Source organism: Camelus ferus, chromosome 35, assembly GCF_009834535.1.
Source record: "Camelus ferus isolate YT-003-E chromosome 35, BCGSAC_Cfer_1.0, whole genome shotgun sequence".
NCBI classification, from domain to species: domain Eukaryota; kingdom Metazoa; phylum Chordata; class Mammalia; order Artiodactyla; family Camelidae; genus Camelus; species Camelus ferus.
Genome location: NC_045730.1, coordinates 14641760 through 14663284, shown reverse-complemented (window position 1 = coordinate 14663284; position 21525 = coordinate 14641760). Strand labels below are relative to the sequence as shown.

Genomic DNA, 21525 nt, shown 5'->3' with positions numbered 1-21525 from the left:
GCCAGCCAGGAATTAAGGAGCCAGGACGGCTCAGCTAAGGGTAAGGCCACTCCATGACCCACATGTAACTCAGCATTTATGACTCAGGACAGGACACCAGAAACCCCCTTGTGACTTCCCCAGAAGGATCACCTGTTCTTACCATCCCACTATGCTAAGGGTATCAGTGCAGCACACAGAGAGATGGCTTACAGAGAAGACACAGATCCTCACCTGGTGACGGCATGTGGAGCGCCAACTCCCAGGTGGGAAATAAGAGAGTCATATGGTGTCAGACCTACTGCCTGAGCTGACATCAGAATTTTTAAGTCTAAACTTAATGAATAAAATACAAGGGCTTAGTGTGAACCCCACATGTGCAGTGTTGAAGAAAACAAATAGCTCTTTGGATGTCCAAGATCCTTCCTGGGTAACCCGACCTGAGAAACTGCTGCTTCGGCCACATCTGCTGATAGAAAAGACAGAAAACAGTGACTATAAGATGAAATGAGGCTTGGAGGTGAATCGTGTGAAATCCTGTGGACGGGACTGGAGTCGGGGTGGGAACCAGCTATGACAGTTGAGTCCTGCAGCACAGGGAACTATATTCAATACCTTGTAATGGCCTATAATGAAAAAGAATATGAAAAGGAAATATATATATGTACACACACACACACACACACACACACACACAAATGAATCACTGTGCGTTATACCAGAAATTAACACAACATTGTAAATCGACTAGACTTCAATTTTAAAAAACTGAGTCTCGCAAAGAAGGAGCTAGTGGGGGTGGGGAGACCATGAAAAATCAACAGTGCAGACAGAAATTGGGTTTTTCTCTTGGGATGCTCCATTCCCTGGAAAGAAGACTCTATAACAAAACGCAAGCCATGGAGCTTTGCCTGGAGAGGAGTACTGATCCCATTTGCATGTTAAATGGATTGAGGCCTCTTTCCCCCTCTCCTCTTGAAGGGCTGTCAGTGCCCTTGTGACGTGTACTGACTTGTGCCCGCAGCCCCAAAGACAGCCTTGTACACAGTGGGTGCACCATAAATACTGGTATTGAATTGCACTTAAGAACTGGTTTCTTCAGTGACCCCCACCCCCAGAGATTGTGCTCGGATTTTTCCTTGTGTATACCCCACATTCTGCATGAGCTGTGGAGTGAGGTTTTTTTTAAAAGAGGAAGTTTTCATCCTAAAGTCCTTACTTGCATTGGTTTCATCACCTGCTACCTTCCTCCCTTGAGATAAATGGGCCTGAATTGTCCTCAGCGCTGCGGGAATAGCACCATCAGCCTGAGACCTGAGAGCCTGGCAGGGTCAGCCCTGGTGTTAGGGACAAGCCTGGCTCTTCCTCTGCAGGTGCTGTTTTCCCCAGCAGACACCTTATCCCGTGGGGGGCTGTTCTCTGCATCTTGGTCCAACTCGCTTAAAGAACATGTGAGGCTCTCTGGGAGCCCTTCATTTCTACACACCTGGGCGTGTCTGTCCCGGCGCCATCCACCTGCTGCCCAGACCTCGATGGCCACACACTTGGAGCAAAATAGATGCAACTCTATCTCCATGGAACTTACTTTGAGGTGGGAGGGGGGGCAGACAAGCAGCAAACATAATCAGCAAGTGTTGCATTAGAAGGCACTGTGTTTTGGATGAAAACAGAGCAAGATGAGGAGGATCTGGAGTTGGTGGGGAGCGACTGACATGGAAAAGGGGTGGTCAGGACGACAACACAAGGGAGAGCCGATGGCACTTAAGGAAGGATGGGTGTAGCTGTAGAACAGACCGGAGTGCAGGGTGGCTGCACAGTCACCTTTACCAAGAGGGAGAAGGGAAGGGGAAGCAGTTCAGGGCACGGGATGCTGGGGAACATCAGGAATTGATTTTGGATATTAATTATGCAAGCTTTTAAAGCAAATCTTACAAATGGGGAGCAGAGTAAATGGAGAGACTAAAACTGTGGTGGTGACAGGAGGAAGCCCCGCCCAGGTGCCCAGGGGAAGATACCAAGAAGATGCGTGAGCACAGGACCCTCTGGAGTGTTCGGTGCCTCCCCACTGCATGGGACCCAGCTTGAGCTGCCCATGCATGCTCTGCGGGAGGGCCTGGTCCAAGAACCAAGGAGGAATCAGTGCTCTAGAGAGGGGTGAGGACCCCCTGCCAGGGAAGAGTCTCTGTCTTCCCCCCCAGGGGAGCACGAGAGCATCCCATGTTTACCCCTGGAACCTAAGGGGATTCTGTCCATCTGTTTGGCTTATGGGTTATATCTCTAGTGTCTAGCAGGGAATTGGATCATGATGCAAGTTTGCTAGATGATTTTTGAGTGAGTGAGTGGATTCATCAAAAGCCCATGGATGGCCCAGCTCTGGGATCCTTCCCTGCTGGGCATGAAAGCCCATGGGAGATGTGGGCGTGCCTCTGTCTGGCCCCCCAAAAAACCTGCAGCATCTTCCTCCAGGAGGCCAAGGTGACCCCTGGACCTCAGGGACAAGTGAGGCAGAGACAGGAGCTCTGAACCTGGAGTCAGGGAGGCCAGCTCCAGTCATCCTAAGTTTACCTGCCCCAGACTTGGCTGAGTCATCCATCCGCTTCTGTGAGCCCTCTCCCTCACCTGTGAGACACAAAGGATGGTGTCCCGCCCGTCCTGCCTGAGGAGCATAAGGGTGTGTAAGGAAGTGTTCAGGGAACAAAGCCATCTGCAATGGGCGGCATTCTTCTCCCCAATCTGCCATTTGGAAAAAAAAAAAATGAAAGACAAAGGACTGTACAAAGAATAAATGACAAATGCTGAGGTACTCACCCCTCAGAGTAACTGATGTTAAGGATCTGTTCTATTTGCTTCCTATCCCTCCGGGGTAAATCCGTGCACACAAACTCAAGGCCCTGCTAACCCTTTAATGAATTCCTTCATTGTATTCCTCCCCTCTTCCCTCTCCCCAAAGGCAACTTGCTATGAATTTGTGTCACTTTATCCTCTGTTTTTTAACATTTTCAGTATATTATCTATGGGAATTACAACATATAAACAGTATAGCTCAATGTTTGTTTTTAAAGTTTGCCCGAGTGGCATCGTTTCTGCACCCAGTTTCAGTGTGTGTTGCGGGAGTTTGCCCACATCCCCAGCAGTTCTCCCACACCAGCTGGGTGCCCTCCAGGTCAGCTTGGCTCTGACGCTGTCTGCGGAGGTGGTGTCAGATCCCACAGGCTGAGGGCACAGTCTTAGAAGATAACACCCAACCTCTTCAGACACCAATCACAACTCCAGGTTGTCACCCGGGCTTCAGACCAATGGGCTACCAATTGGAGGTTCCAACGAACCACTCCTCGAGTTTGATTAATTTGCAGAAACCCCGTCCTTTGGGGTTCTCATGGAGGCCTCACCACGTTCACGTGGGCATGAGTGATTAAGTCATCGAGGAGCGCTGAGGAGAGCGGAACGTCAGGGGCTGGTCCTGGCACTGGAGGCGACTCTTCCTCAGTGATATCCCGATCCTGGGCTTGCCCTGGAGTAACCTCAACTAACAACCAAGGGGTCCTTGGGGGAAACAGAGATGGACAGGTTGGATGTGTATTTGGGATTTATTTGGACTCTGACAAAGGGTTATCCAGCTCCGACTTGGCTCTCCAGGAAGAGGTGTGCCCCAGGGATGGAGTATTCCTTGGTGCATCTTCCGCTGGTGAAGGCTGGTGTCCAGGGGCTGCCCAGGTGAGCAGGGCCCTGTGTGCTCGGTCTTGGCTCCCAAGAGGCTCATTCTCTGTCTCGCTCTTCCCAAGACATGCTCTCCCCAAGACATTCCAGAGCCGTGATGTGTTTCTCAAGAATGAATAATTGTTTTTGCCCAAGACATAAATAAACCCAGAAACCAGCTCCAATAATCACAAGTGCATGCCAGCTGGCGATCACACCGACAGGGGCAGAAGGAAACCAGCCCAGCTTGCCCAGAAAGGCCACCACTCATGGTGGGGAAGCTGGCAGGATTGTCAGGGCTCCAGACCAGCAATTCTGGAGAAAAAGAACTGGAAGGAGGGGCTAGATTTTAATTTAAATTTGTCAATTTTCTCAAACAAAAGATAGAGCAATTTTAAAAACAACTCAACTAATTTTGCTCAGTTCACTCCCAATCTTAAGAAACAGAAATAAAATGCTCTTGCTTCACTAGGAACCATAGGCTATAATTCTCTTCCCAGAGCTCATTGCTACCATCAGTTTATGTTTATCTTTTCCATGCTTGCTTTAATATCTTTATGACATGTGTGCGCATCTATAAAAACAACTGTATGATATTCTTTTGCACTTCTACAATTTCCTTAAGTGATTTTCTACTGTACATAGGATTCTGCAACTTGCTTTTTAAGAATAACTGTGGCCAAAAAACACAACACAAAATTTATCCTCCCAACAATTGCCAAGAATACAGTACAATATTATCAAGCACATGCACATTGTTGGGTAACAGATCCCCAGAATCCCCTCATCCTGAATGACTGAAACTCTATACCAACCCAGAAACTCCCCACCTCCTCCTCTTCCAACCCCTGGCAGCCACTTTTCAACATTCTATGAATAGATACATCGGTGGAACCATTGACTACTTGTCTTTTTGTGACTGACTTATTTCACTGAGCATGATGTCCTCAAGGTTCATCCATGTTGTAGAACATGTCAGAATCTCCTTTTTTTTTTTTAATTGAAGTATAGTCAGTTACAATGTGTCTATTTCTGGTGTATAGCATAATGTTTCAGTCATACATATAGATATATACATATATTCATTTTCATATTCTTTTTCATTAAAGGTTATTACAAGATATTGAATATAGTTCCCTGCACTATGCAAAGGAAATTTTTTTTTATCTATTTTTATATATCATGGTTAACATCTGCAAATCTCAAATGCCCCAATTTATCCACCCCCTTTCCCCTCAGTAACCACAAGATTGTTTACCATGTCTGTGAGTCTGTTTCTGTTTCATAAATCAGTTCATTTGTCTTTCTTTTTAATATTCCACATATAAGTGATATATGGTATTTTTCTTTCTCCTTCTGGCTTCTTCACTTTGATGATCTCTAGGTCCATCCATGTTGCTGCAAATGGCATTATTTTATTATTCTTAATGTCTGAGTAATATTCCATTCTATAAATATACCACAACTTCTTTATCCAGTCATCTGTCGATGGACATTTAAGCTGCTTCCATGTCTTGGCTATTGTATATAGTGCTGTTATGAACATTGGAGTGCATGTGTCTTTTTGAATTAGAGTTCCCTCCAGATATATGCACAGGAGTGGGATTTCTGGATCATATAGTAAGTCTATTTTTAGTTTTTTGAGGAGTCTCCGTACTGTTTTCCATCATGGCTGCACCAAACTTCATATCCCATTGCATGGGTAGACCACATTTTGTTCATCCTTTCATCCATCGATAGACATTTAGGTTGCCTCCACATCTTGGCTGTTGTAAATAATGCTGCTGTGAGGTGTGCATCTTATTTTCAATTCTTTTGGGTGTATACCCAAAAGGGGTTGTTGGATCATATGATAATTCTATTTTTTAATTTTTTAAGGAAAATCTTTACTGTTTTCCATAGTGGCTGTATCATTTTATGTTCCCACCAACAGGGCACAAGGGTTACAATTTCTCCTCATCCTCACCGATGAGGATTTTTTTTTATTTTTATTTTTTATTTTTATTTTTGTCTAACAGTGGCCATCTGGATGGGAGCGAGGTGATACCTCATTGTGGTTTTGGTTTGCATTACCCCGATGATCGGTGATGTTGAGCATATTTTCATGTGTATGTCTTCTTTGGAGAAATGTCTATTCAAGTCCTTTACCGATTTTTAAATTGGGTTATTTATTTATTTATTTATTTATTTTTGCTGTTATTGAGTTGTAGGAGTTCTTTTAATAGTCTGTATGTTAACCCCTTATTAGATATATGGTTTGCAAATATTTTTAAGTTTGATGTGGTCCCATTTGTCTATTTTTGCTTTTGTTGCCTTTGTTTTTTTTCAGTGTCATATCCAAGAAATCCTTGACAAATCCAGTGTCATGAAGTTTTCCCCCTGTTTTCTTCTGGGACTGTTATAGATTTAGGTCTTATGTTTCAATCTGTAGCTCGCTTTGAATTAGTTTTTCTATGTGGGGCATGCAACTTGCTTTTTGAACTTACTTGTCTTTGGGATTTATCCATTTTAGTGCAAGTATTTCTGGCTCACACCCTGGCATTGCTGACAGAAACCCTTCATACCAAGCAAAATCCCGGACCAAGGCCTCCGCTGGCCCGGGCTGGGTCCTCACCCATCTCCTCACTTTCTTTTTCACACTTGCTCTCTCTCCCCTCCAGGCCTGTTTGGGTTTCTTTGAATTTTATCTAAATTGCATCATATTTAAAAAAATATGCTAAGATTACCATGACATTTTGCTGTCTTAACTGGTCTGTCTTTGAACAGGGTGAGCACATTGCTAGAAAATCACCACCGCTCAGTTAAAGGTGCCTCTGGAAGGAGTTAATTCAGACCCCAAAGCCCAAAGCCCAAAGCCCGAGGTGCTGGTTTGTCTGAACCCACAGCCCGAGATGAGGAGGAAAAGGCTGCTTCTGGCTGCCCACCGCCCGGCCCGCTGTCAGCTGGTGGTGAGTGTCGCTCCCGCCGTCCAATCCACAACCCCCAGCTTCCACCCTTGATTGATGCTGCACTTTGTAAGGGGTGATTAGACGGGCCTCTGCCTGATTTTCACTCGAGGCTCCAGCCAGTAAGTGGCCAGTAGCCCTGCATTCCGAGGATGGTCCCCAGCCCCCCGGCTGACCTGTCACAGGTCTCTGGGCAGTGTTTGGCTGCCTATAAAAGAGATGGAGAGAGGTGAGTGGTTCAAGAGAGGATTTGTAATACTGTGGGTGTGCAGTAAGTCCTTCCCCTTCTGTGGGGAAGGAGTGGGGGTCCAGTTTAGGGCAGGGGGCTTTAAGCAGACACACTGAGGTGCTGACAGGGGGACACAGGTCTGACACTGGCCCGAGAGTCTAAGGGTGAGGGACTGGTGAGGCGGCTGGAGGAGGTGAGACATTGGTTGCGGGCGGGAGGTTGTCAGCCTGCCAAGGACTGCACCAGAAGGGGAACGGGTCTCTCCTGAGAGATCAGACCTGGGGCCTCTGCCCTTGACACCCCAAAAGAGGATGCCCCCACCTCCTGAGTGCAGATGAACCTCCAAAAGCCAGGGACTGAAGGCGAGCTGCTGTGGCCAGCTGGGCAGAGCATCACCCTTGTCAGTTTTGGGTGTACAGCACAATGCTTCAGTCATATATGTACATATATATATTCATTATCATATTCTTTTTCACCATAAGTTACTACAAGATATTGAATGTAGTTCCCTGTGCTGTACAGTATAGACTTGTTTATCCATTTTATATGTTAGTTAGTATCTGCAAATTTCAAATTCCCAACTTATCCCTTCCCACCCCCTTTCCCCCCTGGTAACCGTAAGTTTGTTTTCTATGTCTTTGAGTCTGTTTCTGTTTTGTAACTAAGTTTGTTTGTCTTTTTTTAAGATTCCATATAGAAGTGACATCATATGGTATTTTTCTTTCTCTTTCTGGCTTATTTCAGTTAGAATGACAATCTCCAGGTCCATCCATGTTGCTGCAAATGGCATTATTTTATTATTTTTTATGGCTGAGTAGTATTCCATTGATACAATACTTTTTTTATTTCTCTGAGTGTATTATTTATAGTAATTTTTGCAGCTTCCTCTGAGTCTCAGGATTGTGCTATCCTCTTCTCCTTTATATTTTTTTTCTCTGTATTATGGGTTAGGTGTTTTCCTCCAATGTCAGGTAACTCTGGCTGTCCATTTATATTTAAGAGTGAGCCAAAACTGTGTGGAACTTCTATGGCTGTCAGCATCCTTGTTGAGTACTGAGCTACTCAACAAAGATGCTGGTGTGTGGAGTAAAAAATATGTTTGATGGTTATCTACTTTATCAAATACCCTTCAATCTCAAATTACAAAGGGTAAGTTCTCAATTTTAGGGTCAGATGAATGAGAATTAAATTTTTCAAAAATTCCCAATAGTGTAGACTGATATGCAAGATTCTGAATAAATATTAAATGTTAAATATATCCTTTGATGGGTAATATCTGTAGCTAACTCCAGGAGGACTTTAAAACCAGTGAGAGAGTTACTAGGAGATGAAGAAAGATGCTGTAAGAAGCTCCATCTTCTCTACTGCCTCTGAAAAGAATGTGGATGAAAACCACAGCCTTTGGAATGTTAACTGTCATATTTACCCACATCATTTCTCACTCTTGTACCTTATGGTCCCCAATCATCCACATCCCCTTATGATATCCCCTCCCTTTGAGTGTGGGTAGGACCTGTGATTCGCTTCTGATCAGTCAAATATGGGATGCTACCCTGTCACCCTGTGGGATTTGAATTTATTAGATGCCAAGGACCTCATGAACTTAAAAGGGGGCCCTTCTGCCACCCAGTCATCAAAAGAAACCCCTGCACCAGATGACACCTGGATGGTAACCTGATGAGACCCTGGAGCAGAAGTCCATGTAAGCCATGCCTGGACTCCTGACCCACAGAAACTGTGGGAGAATAAATGTGTCTTGTCTACAGCCTGACTTGTGTTAATGGGTTATGCAGATATAGATGACTCACACACCTGTTTACACAGTGATTCACCCAGAGTGACTCAGGGAGTGACTGGGAAATTAAATGGTCACCGGGCCTCCTAATTCTAGCTTTCCATTTCCATGAGCTTTTCCCCTGTCTGAAAAGGTCACTTCAAGAGACAGAAAAGGATGACAAGACATCTCATTGTTGTCTCTAGGGGTACCAGTGCCTGCATTTGGTGCAAATCAACAAAGAACTTGAAAAATGGATGTCACAGATGGGGGTTTCTTGGTTTCATTCCACCAACACGCCAAGAATGGGCAATCAGAACTCTTGGATGATATGTCTAGGGCCCAGGCTTCCCTTCTTCTGTCTTCCTGCTTCAACTTGAGCCAAGGCTCTTGTTCTGCTCTTTACCTCACCCAGGGCCACGTGTCCCAGGTGGGAAGCCCTCCTTGATGCCCCCAGCAGACTGCCACTCACATCTCAGAACTGCGTCACGTGTCTTCTTCTAATGAGTCCAGGAAAGCGATGGTTTTTAGCTGGACACTTTGTTGCCCTGAATAAATGAGACCAGGAGGAATGGGTATCAGGTAGACGTCTAGCAAAGTCTACAACTCAAAAGCTTTGTTCCCACAGAAAAAGCCACAGAAAAGATAAGGGAAAAGAAGGGAGGAAATTAATGACATAGAAAGCAATCTATAATGAGGATGCTCAAAGCCCTAACTGAAAGGAGAATTTTTGAAATAGCTAATAAAATAGATCCATTTCTAGCAGGACTGACACACTATAATGAGTAAAAACAATGTACTTCAAAGCATGCACAAAATATCTTCTAAATTATATTAAAAGAATAAAAAGAAATAAAAAGATAACATATTAATATCTGTTATTTCTAGTGGAGAGACCGCCCTCTTTTTTTTTTTTAATTCTTTTAATTTAGTGGTCATATATGGCTTTTTTTTTTAAAATTAGTGGTCATATATGGCTTTCATAAGGAGAAGAAAATATTATTTGAAAGTTGCACATAAAATGTGTGTTTTTTAAAAAATCGTTTACAAATCAAAGACAACCTAAACTTTTGATTTTAAAACAGCTGACATTTTCTAACTGTTGCAAATACAGTGATGTCCCAGAATCAGAAGATGGGTAAGATTGCTCTGCGGATGCTGCCTTTTCCATGGAACATTCTACTTTTCCCCTGAGAAAACAGTTTAAGAATGAGTAGCATTTATTTTCAAATGCCTGGTGGGTAATCCTATTAAGTATCACAGGGGAAGAGGGTCTGAGATTCTATTTGTTTGAAAGTTCTACTTTCTTCTTTTTTTTTTTTCCTGGGAATTTATTTATTTATTTGTTTATAATTGAGTTATAGTCAGTTTACAATGTGTCAATTTCTGGTGTACAGCACAATTTTTCAGTCATACATGAATATACATATATTCATTTTCATATTCTTTTTCACCATATATATTTCCCCGTGCTATACAGTATAAACTTATCTATTCTATATATACCTGTCAGTATCTACAAATCTTGAACTCCCAGTCTGTCCCTTCCCACCCTCCCCCACCAACAACCACAACCACAAGTTTGTATTCTATGTCTGTGAGTCTGTTTCAGTTTATATTTAAGTTCATTTGTCTTTGTGTGGTTTTGTTTGTTTGTTTGTTTGTGGGGGGAGGTATTTAGGTTTACTTATTTATTTTTGATGGAGTTATTGGGGATCGAACCCAGGACCTCATGCATGCTAGGCATGCGCTCTACCACTGAGCTATACCTTTCCCCCTTTTCTGGGAACTTCTGAGTTGAAGGGGCTTTGGGGAGAAGGCAAAAATCAAAACAGCTGATTTTCTTCTTTATGATGAACTCTTGCTGACTCCTTTGTGTAACTTGGACTCACAAATAAAACATGGGATTGTGTCGCAACAGAAGATTGTTTGGCAGTAGAAGCACCAACTTGATGTGCACAAGCCTGGATTTCTGGTGGCACCGACTAGCTGTGTGACCCTGAAATATGCAGTAAGAAGTTCCTTACATTCAGTTGAAATTGCATGAGAAAATATAGGAGAGGTTGCTTCACATAGTGCCTTGGCATTAAAAAATGTTAATAAACATTATTATAATTATTATTTAGAGGGTTTAGAGTCTTCAGAAAGAGAGAAAAAGACAGCATAAAGGCAGGACATGGGGAGAAGCTATGCTCAGAGACAGCTCAGAGTCAGCTCAGAGTTGTAGGACTTCATTTTATTGCTAGAGATGGCCCCACAAAGGGTAGGCTGGACACTGAGGAAGAGGAACACATGCAGTCCTACCACACGCCCAGAGCCTTCTTTTCTCAGAATAATTGCTGGAAAAGTGTTGTAATAAGTACATAAATCTGTTATGATTATAGAAGCAAGTGATGCTGTCTAGAGTTGCACAGTGCCCAATATGCAAAACTGTACATGGCGGCTTGTTTCAGTCTCATCTTAAGCTGCTGTCATCTTGTATTTCATGTTACCTGGTGGGCCCCTTTAAATTCTTTCTAGGTCAAGGCAAGGTAAATACACTGTAATTACATTATACTGACACGGGGTAGAAATTTCAAACTCAGGCCGCACCAAAAGGCCAAGAATGGAAGCTGGAGGAAGGACTGATTTAATCAGTCCCTGCTTCCCTCCCTCCCATGGAGTGGACTACATCTTCCTGTGTTAGCATAAATATGTCAGGAGATACTGCATCAGATGAGAATGGTCCCAAATGAGGGTTAAATTCTTCTAAATATGAATCAAGGGTAAATAAGCTCCTTCTTTGTACTGCGGGTTAGTTACCATATGAAACTCACTCCTCCCGGAGGTTGGTTTGGATTGCAAACATAACCATGTTTAAGGAAGGTTGATTTCAGGCTCCTTGAGGAAGCAAGCAGGCTGGGCATGAAGAGTGACAGCTATGACCCAGATCAGGGGAGGGAAGTGGCACCTCCACGTTCAGCCAAGTGCTTTGTTTCCTTATTAGTCCTTCTTCATCCTTGGAATATGCCCGCCAGCTCTGCCTGCCTTTGAGGCTGCCTCCATGGCTTTTCCTTGCCCCTCCTTGTGGCTGTCTCACCCTGGGACAGGAATAGGAACCCCGCTGGTGGCTGACTTAGGTATGAATGTGAGGGTAGAACAAGCCTTGGAGGCAAATGGAACAGGCTGAGACCTAGGGGGAAGTTGACTTAGGAGCCCTTGTGGCTGTGGCTGGGAGGTACTGAGAATAGCTGAGACTAGTGACTGGTGTTTGAGAATTCCTGCAGGCAATACCTGATACCTCACTGGGCCCTATTTGGAGGGAATCAGTCTCTAGCCACAGGGAATTGGAGAGGGGAAATAAGGAACTTCCAAGCTGGACTTCGGGGAATCAGGAAAAAGGTCCCAAAGTCCCAGCAGGGGGGCACTGTCCTGGGACCACTAATCACAGTGAATCAAGATCCCATCCTGCTGCAACCTGGAAGGTTAAACAGTGGGACTCAGGTGGGGAAGGCAGATTTGGGGACCTGCTAATTGGAGGCAGGCCAGGAAGCAAGAGCTTAATTCCAGAAATAAGGCAAAGCTGAGGTTCTTAAAGGTAGCAGGTGGCGGTAGGGCTGGATAATTTGCTCAATAGGTTTTGGGCTACTTTTCTCTAGCTACCTCCTAACAAGCTCCTGAGGCTGAGATAGGGCTGAGCCTATAAATGATGCTCAGGTGGTCCTTGCTGTGGGGATGGCAACAGGCAATGAGCAGGAGTCTGCAGGGGGCTCTGTTTAGTGACCCTCTCTGATCCGGAGCCATTCCCTTCTCTGCCTTCACTGCATCCACAGCTAGAAGGTCTTGACCAGCTCCTGACTCCTCTGTTGCATTGATGATTCTGGACTCGAACTCCAGTGAATCTTGCCATAGCGCCTATGAGAAACCAGTCAAGTCACTTCCCTTGACAATTTAGATAAATCCAAGAGCTCCAAGGTGCATAATTCAAGAGAAGCAGGGCATTATCCTGGGAGTGTTTCCCTTCCCTGTTTCTGACACTGTTCCCAGCATTCTCTCAGGATTACCCCACCCTGTTGTTTCCAATTTGCATATCCAGTTAGCGATGGTGGAGACGAATGATCCCAGCTTCTTTCTCTTCTTATTTCCACTGCCTCCCTACCCATGGTAGCCCCACTCCTCCCCAGCTCCCACCTTAGAAGCGGACTCAGAAGTCTGCATCCATTTCCCACACTCTTCAGGTACCCTTTGTGTCTCTACATCCTATGTGTCACTTACATGTACATCATCCACTTTGAAATCTTGGGTTTTAAGTTCTCCTACCTCCTCTAAAATTTACCACTTCGTTTGTTCTTTCAGTCTTTTATTCCCTAATAGTTCAGGGAGAGCTGGTTTCACAGGGCCTGTCAGGCCTTAGGGAATTTCTTGTACCACAGACTCTGGAATCAGACTATATACAGCTAATGAAAGTTCCCCACTTCCCAGGTAAGAGCTGTATTCCTCCAGCAAATACTTTGTTTGGAAACATCTATTTCTGAATTTACAAACGCCTTAAATTGTTTAAATCTCTGTCCCTTATAAAATAAATAACGTTCTAATAAAACTCTCTTTTCAACAAACCCTTGGTTTGAGTGTGGATAAGAGAGTTATCACAGAATCATCTGGTTCAAAAAAAAAAAAAATCTTGATCCAACGCTAAAACCTTTACCATTCTGCAAGGTGAACTCGTTTGCCCTAGAACTGTCCTCTAAAAGTCAAGTGACCATAAGAAATTCTAAGATTTTTCTTAGAATTCTAAGAAAATTGCTAAATATTGATCTAAAAAGTCAGGTTCATTAGCGACTTAAATTTGATTTTCCTGAAAATCAGCCAGACAGAAAGTTCTCACTTTTATCCACCTTCATTGTTACTCTCCATAGCAACAGAAAACTGTTCTGGGCTGAAATAATCCTCTCCAGCTCCCAGTGCACAGTCAAGGAATTTTAAAAACAGAGGAGAGGACTTTGTAACCACAAAATACTCTCTGAGATTTAAAAGGCCACAGAGCTCTGGATAAATATTTATCTTTCTTCTGAAGGGAAGCAATGTGTTTAGAAATGTTTGTATCCTCTTCTGTCATTTTTTAAAAATGCTAACATGAGAATCTTCAACTCTTTCTCTGTCTCGCTTTTCCTAAACCATGAAAGTAATCCCAGTATTTTTGTTACTAACCCTCAGTCATTCTTGGCTGGTCTCTGGGCTAAGATCCAACATGAGATGCTGTTAACATTTTGCATTCCTTAAGCAATCAGTTGACAAGATTAATTTTTTTCCAGAAAGTTGATTGGCTCCAAAGCTGTTCTTTCATGTCTTTAGTGAGCACTGAACATGTGGATTTATCATGGCTCGTGCGGTCTTGAAACTCCCTTGTTTTTCCAAGCTAGTTCATACTTTGTTTATCAACTGAAAAAGGGAAAATGAAGCAGTAGTTTCTGGATGTTACTCTGTTCTTTTTGTCCTTTCCTTATCTAAAACCTTCTAACTCAACATGATATCTGTAATTTATTAAACTTTACTTTCTGTTTATTTTTATTTACTGACTTCGCTGATGAGGATCACAGATCCCTGGGAGGTCTACTCGAGAGAGGGATAAAATGAGGGTGTTTCCTGCCCCGGGTCCTGACTTATAGCACCTTCAGAAGAAACACTGAAATGTGTTCTTCCTCATTTTTGACTCTCTGTTTAGTTCAGAGGGAGGCAATATAACAAGCTTCTTGGCTGTTCCACAGTTTGAAAGTCACAGCCAGCATCCTTTCCTGCCGGTTGGAGTTATAATCGATCTACAGACCCCACCCCCCTGTTGTTCAGAAACAGCTTGTCATTGCAAATCAGCTTAGCCACCCAATTAATGAATCCTTCCAAACCTGTTTCAGGCACCATAATTAAAGCTTTTATTTAATTAATTTTTTTCCTTGCCACAGAAACTCCTCCAGTTCCAAGTTTACACTGTGAACACCAAGCCACCCACCACCACCAAAGACAGACTTGGTGTAAAGGAAGAGTGGAAATGTGCTTCTGGACAAAGCTTTCCATATTCTGGGTGCCCCTGGCCCTTCTCCTAAGCCTTGTTCCCCCTGCTGAGACAGGAGAAACCTTGACTCCAGGCAGCGGAGGCACTTGGAGTCCCGGGCAACTGACCGAAGTGCGGCTTCTCTCTGCGGACGAGCCCCCACCCCTGAACCACTCAAGAAGCCTCATCAAAACCTTGCTGGAGAAAACCGGGTGCCCACGGAGGACAAATGGAAGGCAAGGAGATTGCAGTCTGATTAGTGCAACAGAACGGGATCAGGGAGCAGGGCATGTTCCAAAGAGAACAGTGGATTCTGATGTCAGTAAAGCAAAATCCATACAAACCTTCCAATATTCCATTCTAGTGGGCAATGCATTATGGTGCAATAATTACAAATCATACGGGGTTCTGCACACAGCATTTAAAGACAGGGAGAATGTTGTTTGTTTGTTTGTTTTTTAATTAAAATGGTCATGCTTATGGAAGCCTTTCTGGAAGCCTTTCTGCAACCCTTCTGCAGCTTGAAAGGTATTTATCCGTGAGTAGGAACTTTCAGTTCCCTCTTCTTTCTGATTGGCTCCTCCTGTTTGTGAGCTGGCAGTGAGCATGAACATGTTGACCCTGAGGTCAGCCCTAATCTAAGCCAGGAATTGCATGTTGGTTAAGAATTTAGGAGGCAGCCAGATCTCAGCTCCATCATTTAGGAGCTTAGTGGACTCACTTAGCCTATCTGTGCCTCACTTTCCTCATCTGTAAAAAGGAATGATAATGGTGATACCTATTTCATAGGGTTATGATGAGGATTACATTAATCCTGGGGTCTACAAGCCAGTGGATGGAGTTCTGGATGCCTGTGAACTTGAATGTGGAAACGAGTTACATCTAGGCTCATTAGTTTTTCAAATTTATGGTAACATTAAACACATCACTGGGTCTTATTATTTAATGTGTTAGAAGAAAATAGAAGCGCCTTGATCGCCATATAATTTTGTATTGTTTTGGCGACTATCTCAGTATTTTTTTGTTTCTCATGTTGATTAAGTAGTAGAAGCATTAGCAAGTGAATGTATCTAGGGGATGAGGAATTGTTTGTAAAGTATTAAGAAAACCCTTAAAGGGAAAAGCCACTCTAGCAATGAAATTAACTGGAGAGGACCATCTTCCTCCATGTCTCTGAGGCAGGTTCTGCATGGGAGCAGTCATTCCAGAGCTGAACGCCAAAGATTTTGGGGGTGCGATAATGCACAGAAATGTTCTTGGGTCTGTGAAAATCTCATTTTTATTCATATAATCTTATATTAATTATTGGGACTTTTTCTGCACTACCCATAAGTATTGTCACCAAAAGACCTTAGGACCCGAATCAATGTGCAGAATAAAAAGAACTGTTCGTCTTGCAGAGAGGGGCTGCTATAAATGAATGTGGCTTCTTTTCTCCCCTGCTTTCATCTGCAAATGTGAGAAGTCAGGGGGAGAAGGCTGGGGCAGGTCCTCCTGGCACCCTATACATTTTAATTGAATTGAAAGATGTTGATAAGGTAAAGAAACTTACTCTTCTCCAAATGGTGACAGGCAACACTTCCACTGCAATTTTTTAAGAGAAAAAGACCACAAAGGAGTCCAGATCATTAGAAGGGCTTTCCTGGTGTGCTGGGTAACCACCATCCCAGCTCCCAGGCACACATGTTCCCCTAGAGGAGGGAGAGCCCCGCCCACAGCTGGTGGAGGACAGTAAGATGATTTCTTCTTCTTGTAAGTCTGCCTTGCAAGGCATTTTTTTTGAATTGCCCACTGATTGCTTTTTTTTTTTTTTTACTGTGACAAGGCACTCAGTTCCTTAAGTTCACCTGGCACACTGCTTCCAATGGAGAAGCAGAAAAAGTAGCAGGAGGTGCCCTGTCCCACCATCAAGGTAGATGCCAGACAACTCACCAGAGGGCTTGGGAACCCCAGTTCGCAGGCTTCACCTTCAGAGCTTCAACACTTAACATGCAAAACAGAGCTGAAGTGCCTGCCAGTGGCCACTTCACCCAACACTTAGCCATGAGGAACCCAGCATATCAACTAATGCAGAAGTATATGAGGAGGTTGGAGGTGCTGAGAGAGCCTGCACACATTCCTCTCCAGGTCACTGGCCCTGACTTGGGAAAAGCACACATGTGACCAGCTGCACTGAAACATACCATTGTGAACCATCACAGAGAAACTAGATGGCCCTGAGCCAGCAGTAAAAATAGCTTCTCATCCAGCACAGCCCAAACTAGGAGCCTGGCAGAGTCTTAGGGCCACTCTAGTTTTGATTTCAACTTGACCAAAAAAAAAAAAAAAAAAAGGTTTCAACTGGGAGAAGGTGCCTTGCCGTGGAAAGAGAGATGAAAAATAGAAATGTTCCACATTTTACCTAGCTTATTTCATATGCATTTGACTGTCATTAGCAGAAGGATGAAAAATATTTGTAGCTAGGGGGAAAAAGTATTTGTCTTCTTATTTAACTATAATAAGAAAAACTGGCAGACCAGCAGAATAACTTGGTAAAGAACTTCCTCAACACACAGGCTAACAGGAGGAATGGAATACAGAGAGAAATGAAAATTTGTGCTTTATGGTTAATGATTTTTGAAGACTCAGATTTACAGATTCATGGGAGTTCTAATTTGTTTATTTCATTATTTATTTGACAGAAGCTTTTTAATTCATCCCCCATTGTTCCAGGAAGGTTTCTATTTTTACCAGTGGGGGTGAATCACGCTCAGACCATTTAGGGACATGTTTAGAACATGGTTTTCCAAGTCAAGACCCACGTGTAATTTTGATTCCCAAACTGAAGCCTTAAAGCTCAGCACACACTGGCCATTGTGCTCTGTATGACAAGATGTTGGCCTGCGTGCACTGATTGTGTTACACAGGCCAGGGGTGATGGGAAGAGTTCCATGGGCCAAAAATAGCTCGGATAAAAACTCCTTACAAGATAAGAGGAAAGAAGTGGCATTTGACTTGGTGTTCTCTCCGTCCCCTGACCTGGTGAACAAGAAAATGTTTTTGTATCTTTCAGTTGTTGAATTTGATGTGGTCTTGGTCTCCATTCAATCAGCAAAGAAGTGCTTGTCCTCATGCACAGTGTTGTTCTGTCCCCAGAACCATGAATGATATTTCTTATTTGACTTCCAGTGCCTCATTAATATAATAGCATCTTGATGCCTGGTTGATAATAAATCCCAGCTCTGTTGGATTTACTTTTGAATTTTTAAATAAAAGATTAAAATAAGTGAAACTGAATCTGATTAGAACAGATTTTTACCTACCTGCATAAACAGTTTTGGTGTTTGGATTCACATCTTCAAAAGTACAGAATAATTGTTAAGTTCTGTTTTATAGTTTTTAAAGTGTGAGTCCCTTGAAACTGAACATTAATCCTAGTGTTCTTTTTTTTTTTTTTCAGTAGGGCAGAATTTTAATCTACGGATGAGGTTTATATATTTATAACAGCCCTGCTAGGAATCTTAGCTTTTTCTCTCTGAGTGTCAAGAATTTGCTCAGAGTCATTGCTGAGAAAAGAGAAAAGAAAAAGCTTCCACTGTGAGACTGTTCCTTAACTAGCAAGTACTTTTTGATTGCAAGCTGATTTCCATTCCAAACAGAGAAACTCATATTTCTGATTCTATTTTTCTACCTAACAGAAGCAAGGTTAGATGCTTTTCTTTTCCACTGGAAGACTTCCATATTCATAAATATACTGATGTGTGTTTTCTTGTAATACCTTGTAGTTCTATTTCAAGCATTGACATTTTCTATAGAGCTGGAATTTATTTTGGTATAAAGAATAGAGTATAACTCCAGTTCTGTTTAATGGCTTTCCATTTGTCCAAATACAATGTGGTACTGATTTGAAATACTTTCACTATACACGAAATTTTTATGTGTTCTGGCCTCTTTATTACTTTCCATTACTGTATCTATTCTAATTACCACAGTTTTAACCAGTGTACCTTTCATGTTGCCACACTGTTTTAATCACTGTAGTATATCATAACACATTGTATATTCATTACACTGTATATTAAAGTGTATTATAAAGAGATACTGCTCATCATTTGTGTTCTTTTCCAAAATGGCCCTGGTGACTCCTTGAACCTCTTAATAATCTGCAGCCTAATCTATCAAGCCTTCTTGCTTGCTCCCTCTCTTCTAATTGATTGGAATGGTTTTTTGTTTATTGATTAATTTAGATAGTATAAATATTTCAAAATACCGCATGCTCCGAAGCATAAAAATATTGACTATTCCCTGAGTGCTTCCCCATTAATTTCATTCCTAGGTGTTGAGTGTTTTGGGTCTGTTGTTGTGACTGAGTGGGTGTTAAACCTCTCCTACTGGATACTTTCATTTCTTTTTTGTTTGTTTGTTTTGAGCTTAGGAGAGTACTGATTTTTGCACACCACTTTCAAAGCCAACTACTTTGCTATATTCTTTTACTCATTCTAAGCATTTTTCAGTAGAGAAACATCCTTTCATAAATAAGGCAAAATTGAGTCACATTTGTACTTTCAGTTGTTAACATGTAGAGTCTGAAAGAGTGAAGTTTTGCTGTAACTGAGGATATGCACATTTCTGTAAATATTTTTAGCTTTGATAGCTTTACAGATTTGAACCTTGCCCAATGGTAACAAAATCAACCTGAAGGTTTAGGGTCTACTCCCAACTCATTGGCTAAAACACTGCGATCATAAGCATTTTTTCCCCTTCCCTTTATTATGGGTTTTTACTTTTTTACAACAAAAAGAGTAATGATTCCTCTTTTCTCCCTACTTTGAGGGTGATGTGAAGATACATGACACAATGAAGCAAGGTGCCATGAACAGATTCTCAATACTATGTTGCATCCACCAAACATACCTGCCAATACCAATAAGAATGCTCCCTGAAGGTTTTTCATGTTAGTTTAGTGTAAGAGAGGAGTAGCTTGTACCAGCCTTAATTTTGATATAGCAATTATGAACTCTGAAATAATTGTTTATAAGATTTGAAAGCACTGGGGAGTAATTGGGTAAAAGCTTCATGCAGTGTGGGGTGGCAAAGAGTCTAGAAGAAAGCCACCATCTTACTGGACAGAAGGGTAGAAGGTGGAGTATGGGATGATTGAGTGGTAGGATGTTGATGGTGGAAATCCTGGAACAGAGGGCGCTAGAGAGGGGGAAGCCCCCAAATCTGAATATAAACTCCTCTCCAACTCTCAGCTGACTCAAAACTGTGCATATGCTGGGCAGACTGCATAAAGTCTAGCAGAGAGAAAAAGATATGAGACTGAAAGAGGGGAGCAGAGGTTCCAGCTCTTCCCACTGCAAAGCAAACCTGTTTAGAATTTTGAAACCTACCCAGTTAGAGGAGTTCAGTAAACATCTCAAAGTTACTTTGAAACTATAGAAGGGCCTTCCCTTACAAGAAAAATCTGTCCCAGGACTGAGGGGTTTCACCCTGGGAGTAAGGGGCAAAACCAAAAAAGACCTGCCCTCAATACATGTTAAACCAAGCATCCCCAAGGTAAAGTAGATCAGTCAGTAACCTGACTGCTTGCTATTCCTCAAATCAACACTCTTCATGGAATGTAAGGGATTCTAAAGTGTCTACAATATATCACCTACAATGTCCTGCATATGATTTTTAAAAATTACTATATATGGGAAGAAACAAGGAAATGTAATCCATAGTTAAGAGAGAAATCAGTCAGTAGAAATAGATTCTGAATGACCAAGATGTTGGAATTAGCAGGTATGAATTGTAAAGCAAATGTTAAAAATAAGTTCCAAAAAAGTAAAGGGAAAGATGGGCATAATGAGTGAACAGATGGAGAATCTCAGAAAAGAAATAGACTATATTTTAAAGAGAAGGAGGAGGAGGAGGAAGAGAAGAAGGAGAAAGAGGAGGAGGGAGAGAAGGACAAGAAGAATCAAAATGAAATTCTAGAGTTGCCAAGTATAATATCTGAAATGAAAATGTCCCTGGATGGGGGAAGGGTATAGCTCAGTGGTAGGGTGCCTACCTAGCATGCACAAGCTCTTGGGTTCAACCCTGAGTACCTTCATTAAATAAATAAATAAATAAACCTAATTGCCTCACCACAACTCCCCCCAAAAAAGTCCCCAAGAGGGCTTCACAGCAGATGAAGAAGCATAAGAAGGGATCTGTGAATTTGAACACAAATCAGTAGAAATCATCCAGTCTTAAAGAGAGAGAGAGAGAGGGAGAGAGAGAGAGAAAACACCTGAACAACAAAGAGGAAAAAGATCCAAAAATGTCAGAGAAAAAGGTACAGTTGGATAGCTTTTGAGGACTTTTTCCCCAATGCAGGATTTGATCAATTCAGTTTGGTTCTGGATTCTACACTGCTGGAAAGCTGTGTTTATCACTCCAACAAGCTCTCTTAGAACTGCTTTCTGAAGAATCACTTTCTGGATGAACAGCTTTTTGCAGGCCATCTCTCCACTTCCTTCCAAGTGCATGAATCTCAGCATTGTCCTTGATGATCCAATCAAAACTATCCAGAATGGAAGGGGAAGTTCCTTGGAAACATCTATAATTTTTTTCAAACGTGGCTTTGTGGTTTTATCAATGAAACTATCCTTTATTTCCCCAATAAGGTAGGGCAGTCTATAAACACTTGTTGAATGATTGATTGCACAATCTGAAGGGAAAAGAAGATTGGAGACTGGGAGGGCTACTGAGAAAGAGGTTTGTGTTCCTGACTGCTGACTTAAGCACAGAGACAAAGCACAGCCAGAAGAAGATGGACAATGGGGAAAAAAAATCAAGGGCTTAGAAGGCGGCGCTTTCAAAGAGGTCAAAGAATAGGTGTAGTTGGAACGAAGGAACGGGAGGGAGA

At 42.5% G+C, this 21525-nt stretch overlaps 1 protein-coding gene across 21 annotated transcripts in view; it reads right to left on the bottom strand.

Annotated features, from left to right (window-relative positions):
* The window catches only part of LOC116661551 (ADP-ribosylation factor-like protein 5B), a 75391-nt gene that overhangs the window by 23167 nt on the left and 30699 nt on the right, over nucleotides 1-21525 (bottom strand). For 8 of the 21 annotated variants that reach the window (XR_004317431.1, XR_004317427.1, XR_004317438.1 and 5 more), the window contains one exon: nucleotides 9096-9171. The exons of 7 other annotated variants lie outside the window; for them this stretch is intronic. The gene's annotated coding sequence lies outside the window, so the exon portion shown is untranslated. Of the gene's footprint in view, nucleotides 1-213; nucleotides 449-2598; nucleotides 2713-3649; nucleotides 3662-5944; nucleotides 6829-7623; nucleotides 9172-21525 lie in introns of those variants that run through there. 6 more of the 21 variants (XR_004317428.1, XR_004317430.1, XR_004317429.1 and 3 more) reach the window with 6 other exon arrangements.